We start from the raw sequence: 10,567 nt of genomic DNA, 5'->3' as shown, positions 1-10,567 counted from the left end.
TATTACTTACCAAAAATTCCATTATGGGGAACAAGTAGCCCCCGTCCAGGTACTATCCCTCCCACTGTCAGCATGGACGTGGGTGTGGTGGTGAGGGTGTAGGGAACTTTTGGCCCAGTGCTAAGTGTTCTGCAACTTCCAAATACGCCTCCTGCAATGCCTGAGAGTGGCGAAGCGCGTAATATGGTAAAAACTGAAGTCATTTCAGCCAATCACAATCTTATAGACGTCGTCTGCTCAGGTAGTGAATGGTCTTTTCGCCATTTGATGAACTCGTCACACTGATAAAGTTACATCACATTCACGGGTAATACAGTGTTACAGAAATTAGCTGAATTCGAAATCATTTTTCCCAACATGGTTGAGCTATACTTTGTTATCTCAGCCAAATAATGTTTATTTTGAAAAATACAATTGTTTACCCTTTTTACTACTCATTCGGAGTTTTCGCCTGATCAACGGTACTACGCTGAGGTTTATTACGGTTTCAGTGGGTTAGTTTCAGTTTTATCTAGTCATTTTAAGGGTAGCTGTGTGAAACTCCTACTATATAATGAGGTCTAGAATAGCGTGATTTTCCATTCGCTTTGCAAGAATTGTGATAACAAGCGAGTGTAGTTACAAGCTACAATGCAACAACCAGCCAGTGATGGAAGCAAATCAGCAGGGAATTTCACAGACTTCACATAGTGTTTTTCCACTTGTTTGTCAGAACTTTGGAGCTGTTATCCTTAGCATATTCAGTGTTTTCGTCTTTACACAGGTATTCATTATGTGGCGGCAGCAGTCGTCAATTTTTATTTTCAATATGCTTGCCACCATAGAAGACATTTCCACGCACATCAAAGCTTGGTTCTTCTACATTGACCATCTTCCTGTTGTTTACATAACTACATTTCAACAGGATGACTGATGCTTGTTTCTAAAATGAGTGCTGGGCACTTCCGCAAGCCGCAAATTCTTCAGTTGCAGAAGAGTGATTTCATCTGTTTGTGACAAATTTTATGCAAATTTGCAGTTTTGTGTTTGCGACAAATTTTACACAAATTTGTAGTTTTGCGTTTGCAGAAGTACTTCTGCAAACACAAACCAGCCTGACCTCTGAGAACTTTGAGCGGTTTGTTTTTATGAAGGGTAACATGGACGTGCTCAAGATGGAGTTGTCTCAGTTGCTGGAGAAGTCTGACTGTGATTGAAGAGGTTATAGCTGAAGAACAGAGGTGAACTGGTGTGTCAACTTATCAGGTGTGTGCTGTGAAGTGCAATAGTTTACCATAGTAAATGATTTACGCTTGTTATGTAGAAAAAAACAGTCTGATGTACTAATAACTATCTATCTGTTCATCTGTTGCCAGATGCCTTAATCCTGTTAGGAGTGGCCACAAACAAATCACCTCCATGTCACCCTGTCCCCTACCATTTCACTGCCCTGTTTCCAGTTCACACCTCCACCTCTCCATCCCTCCATCTCTTCCTTGGCCTCTCCCTTACTCCACCTCACTCACATACACTCACCTTGTCAGTCTCTTGCTCTCCATCCTCTCCAATTGGCCAGACCACCTCTGTGTGTTTCTCCTAATGCGTCCTATCACATCCACGTCCACACCACAACACTCCTTCACATCCTCATTTATCAGTTCGTCACTCCATGTGACTCCACGTGCTCCTTTCAAATAACTCATTTCCACTGTTCTCACTCTTGACTTGTGTCCCTCCAACAAGGTCCAAGATTTACTTCCATACGTTAGAGTTGGAATCACAATACAGTAAATCTTCAATATAACGAGCTAATTGGGGGGTGGGGTGGGTTGCTACATCCGATAGTTCGCTATATCCGAGGGTCAGTATTATCCGAGGGATTACCAATCATACAGTAGATCGCTACACCCTGGGATTCATTTGGTCATATGCCACAACCACAACCTAAACTTACTCTATGAAAGTTTTTCATGGAGAATTCAGTGGCTTATGTAGTTATACATATAAATACAGTAATGTATGATGTCTTCATCATCCAGACCTTTCCCACCCTAGGGCAGAGTGAGGAGTAGCAGTGTCCAGACAGCCCAAATTTGTCCAATCCAATGCATCCATTCACTCATCATTCAAGCCTCCGGAATCCTGGCTGTATTAGATACACCAAAAACATTCACCACATTCTGTAGCGTCACCTAAATGTATTCGATTGAGTCAATCCAGACGCTGCCACATTAAAAAGGGTGCCAAATCCCTGATCATGCACTTCTCACAACATTCATCCAGCCAGCTCGATCTCTTGTCAGTTCCCTGGCCTCACTGGCTTCCAGACCTCTCTGTCTCACACACTCATTCACCATACAGTCCACCTTCTCCTTGGCCTACCTCGCCTCCTCCCTCCTTCAGATTCACTCAGATATACCTTTTTCACCACTGTTGTTATAGTGGTGAAAAAGGTACAGTTCCTATAATAAGAATACAGTATAATGTAGTACTGTTACAGTACACTTACTGTGCCGGGAAGGTATGCTGTTGTCACTATGGGCTGTTCATGAACATCCCCCATATTTAGCGACCTTTGTTTGCAAAATCCAGGGGAAGTTTGGTCGCAATTTGGCTGTTCATTTTATCTGAAATTCGCAATACCGGGGTTCGATATATCGAGGTTTTACTGTACTGTCATGTAGTAACTTTTTCACTTCCATGCTCACTTCCTTGTTTCTTATCACTGCTTTCAAGGAACCAGCAACCTTTCTTCCTTGTTGTACCCTTTGGATGCATCCACACGTGTGCTCAAACAAGTGCTGGCAACATGTATGCAACAGAGTAACGAACATGCTGCAAACATGTTGGGAACAACAGCATCCAGATCATGTTGGCAACATCAGGATGAAGTCTCAGCTGCCTGGTATGGACACACTTATCCTGTCGCCTCTGCTGCCAGAGTTCGAAACTTCAATGGAACATGTTTGCATACATCTGTCCAAATACTGCTGCAAACATGTTCCCGAACATGTTGCCAGCTGTGTTAACAACATATGTTTGAGTACACATGTGGATACGCCCTTTCAAGCACTTCACTCTCTAAACTTCCATCCTTACTCATCACACTTCCTAAATACTTTCACTCACACTTTCCATTTCCTCCTCATCCAACAACCCTGTACATTTGCTGACTTAATTTCTCTCAAAGACCATAACTTTACTCTTCCCAACATTCGCCTTTAGATTCCGTTTCTTACACATTCTCACAAGCACATTTACCAAGCCTTCCAGCTCCCTGTCATCTTCTCTAAATAGCACAGTATCATCTGCAAACAACAGTACAAGGAGTTTCCAAATGCTGCCCTCTCTCTCATTAGGGCCACTCCAACATCCACTGCCCTACCTTGTAGGGTATCTCTTATATAACACCATCCATATACAGATTGAATCGTCATGGATAAATGACACATCCCTGTTTCAATCCAACCTTCAAATAGAAAAATTCACTCAGTTCACCATCCACATGCACTGCAGCCCTAGCACCCTTGTACATATGCTTCACAGCATTCAACAACTTCCCATCTACTCCATATATTCTTAATACTTTCCACAATCCTTATCTATCCACTGTGTCATATGCTTTCTCCAAATCCATGCAGGCTGCTTACAACTTTCCCTTCTCTAGAAACTTTTCCACTAAAGACCTAAGAATGAATATCTGATCTACACAACCTCATCGCTTCCTAAAATCTCCCTATTGTTCTCCAACTAATTCATCTGTCATTTCCCTAACTCTGTCAATAAGTATCCTACCGTATATATACTTTTCCTATTACACTAAGAAGACAAATTCTCCTATGATTACCATACATTTCTGTTTCCCCATTTCCTTTGTACAAGGGAGTAATTATACCTGACTTCCAATCCTCAGGGACTCTGTCTTCCTCCCAGGCCAATCTGCACGTGTTCCACATCCATTTTGCTACTACAGTATCTCTCCCCCATGCTTCAGCATTTCACCACACACTCCATCAGTTCCTGGGGCTTTTCCTATTTTGACTTACTTCATTGCTTCCACAACTTCCATCCTACTGATTTCTTCCTCTCTTCTCACATCCCCCTGACTCCTAGCCATTCCCCAGCCACTTATACTCACATTAGTATCATTCTCTGTGTTGAACAATTCCTTAAAGTGTTCTCTCCCTCTGCTCACTGTTTCTCCCTTCTCCACCAGTAATCTGCCATTTTTGTCTTTCACTCCCCGACTAACTTCTTTGACACCCTGTCTGACTCTCTTTTCCTCTTTCCAGAACATTTTCTTACTTTTCCTCTACTTTGCACTCAAATTCCTTCCAGATTCCTCATCCACTCTCTTCTTACTCTCTTTTACTAATACTTTCACCTCTGTTTCTCTCTACATATAACTCTCTCTTCCCTTTCTCAACTTCTCCCACACCCCTGTTTCTCGTCCACTCACTGTATGCTGTCTTCTTTTGTGCCACAGCCTGTCTCACCTCTTCATTCCACCATCCTGTTCCTTGCACCCCCTTTCATCGTCTCTTCATCCCACACATCACTTTACATGCTACACAGATTTCTTCTGTGAATATTTTGCACACACCTTCCACGTCTCCCATCTGCTCCAGTTCATACGTACCTAGTCGCTCCTCCAGTTCTAATATACAGTATATAACATATACTAATATTATATACCCGCACTACTATTTAAAACATAGACAGTATTTTAGTTTTGCTAGAAATATATTATTAAATATCCCATTCAGTCCTGCAGATAATTTCCAAACTTCATCATCGTAGTGGATGAGTAGTGATGATTTTAACCCCTTGATTATGAAAAATATCATCATAAACTTAATAAAATCCTCTAATGGTATCCAGAATAAAATAAAACTGAAGCCGTGGTACTGAAAGGAATACAAATGGTTTGCATTTGCGGAACCGCAAATTTCAAGAAGTTTGCAGATTTGCAGTTGCAGAAGGTAATGGATTGAGTTTGCAGATTTGCTTTTGCAGAAGTGAATGAAAATCACTTTTCGTTTGCAGTGCCCAGCTCCGTTTATAATAAACTTTCTCTTGCCGTCCTATCTCTTGCTTGCCTTTGAATACTTGTGTATGAATTGATAGTGGGGAATTAAGAAGTGGACTTCTTGTGTAGTCCCCACCTTTAAGACATGTCAGCCAAATTATTTTATACCAATATGCCCATCATATTGTGTTCTAAATGTTCCCGTTGATTAGGTATGCTCAGTCAACTTAGTGCTTTCTTTACCCCCTCGCACTTGTTGACTTTATACAAGGGTTTTTGTTCGCCCGTGTGTTGAGTACAGCTCTCATGTGGGGAGGCTCCCTACATACAACTCCTCCCAGAATGGTAGAGTTATAGGCTTTTTGTCTCATTAACAGTCCTCCTCTTACTAACTTTCTTCAACCTCAGTCTTTTCACCACAGTTTCCCCCCCTGGGGAGGGGGAGAAAGCATACTTCCCCAGTATCCCTGCCTGTTGTAATAGGTGACTAAAAAAGACCATTTTGTCTTCAGTCTTTCTCTCCTTACTTTCGTCTTCTGCTCTTCTGCCCTTACTTGTTGAAATTTCCTTGTTTCTTCTGGCCTTTTGTTTCCCTTTACTCATACAGTGCCATATAGCATACTGTACTGTATTATGGCTTGGTGCTAATTCTTCATCATTCTTTCCTTCACCACACTGTTGCATCATTATCTGTTTTGTATTGTTATTTCAGTGGTTACTGCTTCTTTGAACTGTCTACTTGCATCCCTCTGCCATTATGGCAGACATGTAGCACCTGTCTGGCAGCAAACTCTCTTCCTTCTCTGTCCATCTGTCAAATGCAAGAATTAACCATTACTCCCAGTCCTTCATATAGCTACCATTTGCAACAGGTCAGCTGAGGAACTGTCCTCCTCTGGCTGTATTTCCCACTCCCCATGACCTCTAGTCTTTTAAATGCAGTTCGTCAAAATATACCGTATTGGTGGTCAGTTAGAGAATTGGCACTTTTAATTGGAAATTATTTTTATTTTTATCAACATATAGGTTCATACATACCTAATAATCAGAAATTTGGTTTTAAAAATTGTGCTTAAGCTAACTACCGGTATTAATAAAAAATGAGGTTTCAGAACTAAACTATGCTAAAGTTGCTGGATGTTTCCCTTTCAGATCACGACCACGCCTTGACACCTTTCTGTTTTGCATAAATATTGATTTCTAGTGCAAATAACTGTATTTGCATTGTAAATCAATATTTATACAAAGCAGAAGTATTTCAAGGCAAGTTGTCAAGCGAGTGGCAAAGAACTTCCATTAACTTCAGCAGAATTTTACCCTGAATTCTGATTTTTTATTAATAGTTAAAAATAACAAATTTTTTACCAGACTTCAGATAAAAATGTGTATAAACCTATTATGGTGATGCTGGTAAAAATTATAATATTGTAATTTGCAATTAAAAATGCCGATTCAGTAAATGACCGCTGATTAGGCCTAGGTATTTCGTTGCACCCTTTTAAACGCGTTGTGTTCACGTATCTCAAAATGAATGGATCTTGAAGATGGCCATTGGTTATTATTTATTTTTTCTTGGAAGAAACAATCTTGTGGGCTTCTGGTCTTTAGTTCCTTTTTCCTTGCCTATAAAAAAAAAAGCACACACTCTGGCAGTATTTTCAGTCTTGATTTTTCATCCATAACTTGTTTATGTTCTCCTGTATCCCAGCATTTTACTCTGTTACCTTACAGTATTAATTGTTTACTTTGGTGAAAAGAAAAAGGCAAGGGAGCCAAAGATCATAAAGGTGGCCTCTTAAGCTCAGTCTGATGCCAGTCATTCCTGTTCCTATAAGTAGGCTATATATTTGAATTAGGGTTATTTACCACATTCTCCAGCAGACCATTCCATTGATTTATCACCCTAGCTTCAAAGAAGTCGTTCTTCCTCATGGTCTGGTACTGTACTTAAGTTTGACAAGTTTCCAGTAATATCGTCTTTTCTCGAAATGTGAGTCCCTCTTAACCAACTGGAAGAACTGGCCACTATCCGTACTGTAGCTGTAACAAACAGTCGGGTATACCATTCACCTTTTCCCCTAATTAGTCCATTTTATTGAGGTCTCATTGTATGATTTATGTATTTATTGTTTACCAGTACTTGTCAGTTTAGGCACCATAGCCTATGTACTTTATAATGTGAGATGGGGATGGGATCTTGGGGGGTGGAAGTGGCCAGCCCCCATTGGGTTAGCAGGCACCTGCACTGTGGCAAGGGCAGACCCAAATGCATACATGGAAGGAACTACCAGTAGCCTGTGTGTGGTAAACTTTTCATTTCAGCCTATAGCTACTTAATCTGGTTTTCTGTGAGGTGTGTAGATGGCTCTTACATGTACAAGCACATGTTCATTTGTTGGCACATCCTTTGGAAATCAACATTAATGGAGCAAGCAAAGTACATTCTATCTATCTATCTATCTATTGCCAGACGCCTCACTCCCGTTTGGGGTGGCCACAAACAAATCGCCTCCAAGTCGCCCTGTCCCCCGCCATTTCACTCCCCTGCTCCCAACTCACACCCCCCTCTCTCATATACCTCTCCACCCCATCCCTCCATCTCATCCTCGGCCTCCCCCTCCCTCTTTCCCCCTCCACCTCACTCACATACACTCTCTTCGTCAGTCTTTCACCCTCCATCCTCTCCACATGGCCAAACCACCTCAATTGTCAAAAATAGGTCAGATAAAAGTAGGTATGAAATAGGACCACATTAGCCTTGCACAAATCCTGTATTCTACAAATAGGTATTTAATTCACCTAAGTAACACGCAGACAGATGGACTATAGTGTACAGTACAGTGGTATATGAGTCTTAACACTCCATTATTATAAATTTGAATCATTGTAAGTGGAATGCAGTGGATTCTTACAAGAAATTATACACTGTATTATACAATAGCTTGGTTTTGACAACTTGGTATTGATAAGAAGTGTGATGAAAGTTAGATGACATGAAAAAACTGAGAGGGTGAGGTTGAGTAGGTGAAGGGTTACATGAAGTGAAGGGAGGATGCAGTGAAAGAGGGGTAAGGTAAAATGCAGTGAAGTGGAGGGGGAAATGAAGAGAAGGAAAGGTAAGGTGAAGTGAAGAATAAGGGTTGGCTAAGTGGAGTGAAGGGAGGGTGATGTGAAAGTGAGGGAAGGTGAAGTGAAAGGAAATGGAGGAATGAGAAAGGGAAGGGTAGGGACAGTGAAGTAAATGTGAAGGAGGGTTAAGTGAACTGGAGGGAGGGTGATGTAAAGTAGAAAATAAATTGAAGCAAGATGAAATGGAAGAAAGTTAAATTGAAGTAGAGGAAGAGCGAAGTGGAGGGAAGGTAAAGCAAAGTGGAGGGAAGGTGAAGTAAAGTGGTGGAGGGTGAAGTGAAGTGGAGGGGGTAAAGAGAATTGACTAGGAGGGACAGTGAAGTGTAGAGGGAAGGTAAAGTAACAAGTGAAGTGGAGGGGATAAAGAGAATTGAATAGGAGGGACGGTGAAGTGAAGAGAGAGAGCAAAGTGAAGGAACTGATTACCTAAATTTTGACAACACAGCCAGCATGGTAGCAGTATTTGTCATCACATAATAGGTGCCACTTACTCCCTGTCTAGTAAGAGTTTAGGAAATATGTACGTGATACTCATACTCGAACTAGTACACCACTGACTACCTGGCTACTTTGTGTTGCTTGCCAAACCAAAGCAGTAATACTTACATAGATTTGGAAATCTAGGATACTGTAATAATGTACAGTTCATCTAGAAGCACTGTGATCACTGCAAAATACAGATGTCCCTCCACTGAACAGGTTTAGGTTATCCAGAGCCACAACATTAAACAGTTTAACACTAATCATTGATTCTATGGGGATTCAATGCCAGAACTCCCAAGACTGGTTCTTTAGGGTATACTATACAGTACTTGTGCCTTAGCTGAGTAAAAAGCTAGCAAAATTCAAAACCACCTAATACACCATATACTGTACTGCCATTATAGACCATTGTAGATAATCAGACAAGAAGCATGGTGATATCTATCTTTCCATCTGTCAATAGCCAGATGCCATAACCCATAAAGGGTGGTTATTTGTCTTTGAGTTAGTTGTTTTACAGGGAGGGACACTAACCCTCTGCTAACCCACTTGTTGACACGTAGGGAAATCGTGTGGGTTGGTTATACAGTTACCACACAGCATTGTAAATGGTTTCCTGGCTTACAGGACACCATTAGGCTTGTCACTCAATGTAAAGTCACCTGAAAAGGAAGAAGAGTAATAAAAAGTGACAGGAAAGGTGGGAGCAGTAGGAAGAGAGGAGGGCAAACACAGAAAAAGAATGACAAAGGTGAAGGAAGAAGTACTGTAGGCAGTACTACATCAAGTGAGTGGACAATGGTCACCACCACCTACCACAAATTATAGTACAGTACATCCCCCTAGTACGCACCTATATGGGCGGCAAAGGACGTCGCATACTAGGAATTTGCGTACTGTGAATACATAAACTTATGGGAAAAATTACATATGAGCAGCACCTCCCTTCATGGGCAACCCTTGAGACGTCTTTCAAACCTAAGTATTGTGCTATACAGGGAAACTATCTGAGACATATTACCTAAGATAAAGTAAACCAACAAGATTATGACTTTATTAGGTAAATGAACTAGGATATGGCTTAACTAAACCAACAAGAATATGGCTGCTCACCTTTACCCGTTATCGCTTCTTGGGAGGGCAATGTCGCGTACTCGGGGTAACCCCGGATTTGGGCCACTCTTTGCTGCCTGTCTCACTTACAAGGAGTTCAATTCGTGTCCTTTAAAAAAAAAAAAAAAAAAAAAAAAAAAAAAAAAAAAGGTCCTCGCGTACAAGGGGGATCGTGTACTCGGAACTTGCGTACTGTGGGGATGTACTGTACTATAATGTCAGCACACCAGTACAGAGTCTGGGCATTATGCTAATTTCGTCAGTGTTGTTTGAAAAGACTCTCCCAAACTGAATTAGATTGTCTGGAAATAACAAGATGTCAAGTGAGTTTGGGATCTGTATTCTTACCAGTTAAGGAAGCTCCCTAACACCTCTTCCTAAGTGATTTATTTTGCGTTTTACACCTTACCTTTCTCCTCTGTGTTCCACAAACCCTTCAAATGTTGCCCCACTGCATGAATAATGTACAGAAGTATATTGACCACCCATTTCCAAAAATAAATTGCTTAGGAAGAGGTGATAGAGAGCCTCCTTGACCCGTTCAGTGCCAGAGCCTTTGCCGGTTTTTATGTGTCGATTGCCGTCAATTGGGCAGGAAAGTTACCTAGAATGCCAGCCATTTTCAACTTTCTTTTTTTTCCATGAATAGACCTGAAAAGTGGTCAAAATGATCCTAGTGACAGTAAAACTGCTCACCTTGGGTGTTTTCTGCCTGAAAACAGGCATTCTGGTCAAGCTAATCCAGAATTGCATCAGATGGCTACAGTACTTTCAGATATCGCCAGCTTCTGATGTGGATAGATAATCCAATTTGGTGTGGAATGGGTGGATGCA

This window comes from Coenobita brevimanus, chromosome 92 (assembly GCF_032717465.1).
Source record: "Coenobita brevimanus isolate Jiangsu-jjx chromosome 92, ASM3271746v2, whole genome shotgun sequence".
NCBI classification, from domain to species: Eukaryota; Metazoa; Arthropoda; class Malacostraca; order Decapoda; family Coenobitidae; genus Coenobita; species Coenobita brevimanus.
This window is presented reverse-complemented; position numbering follows the sequence as displayed.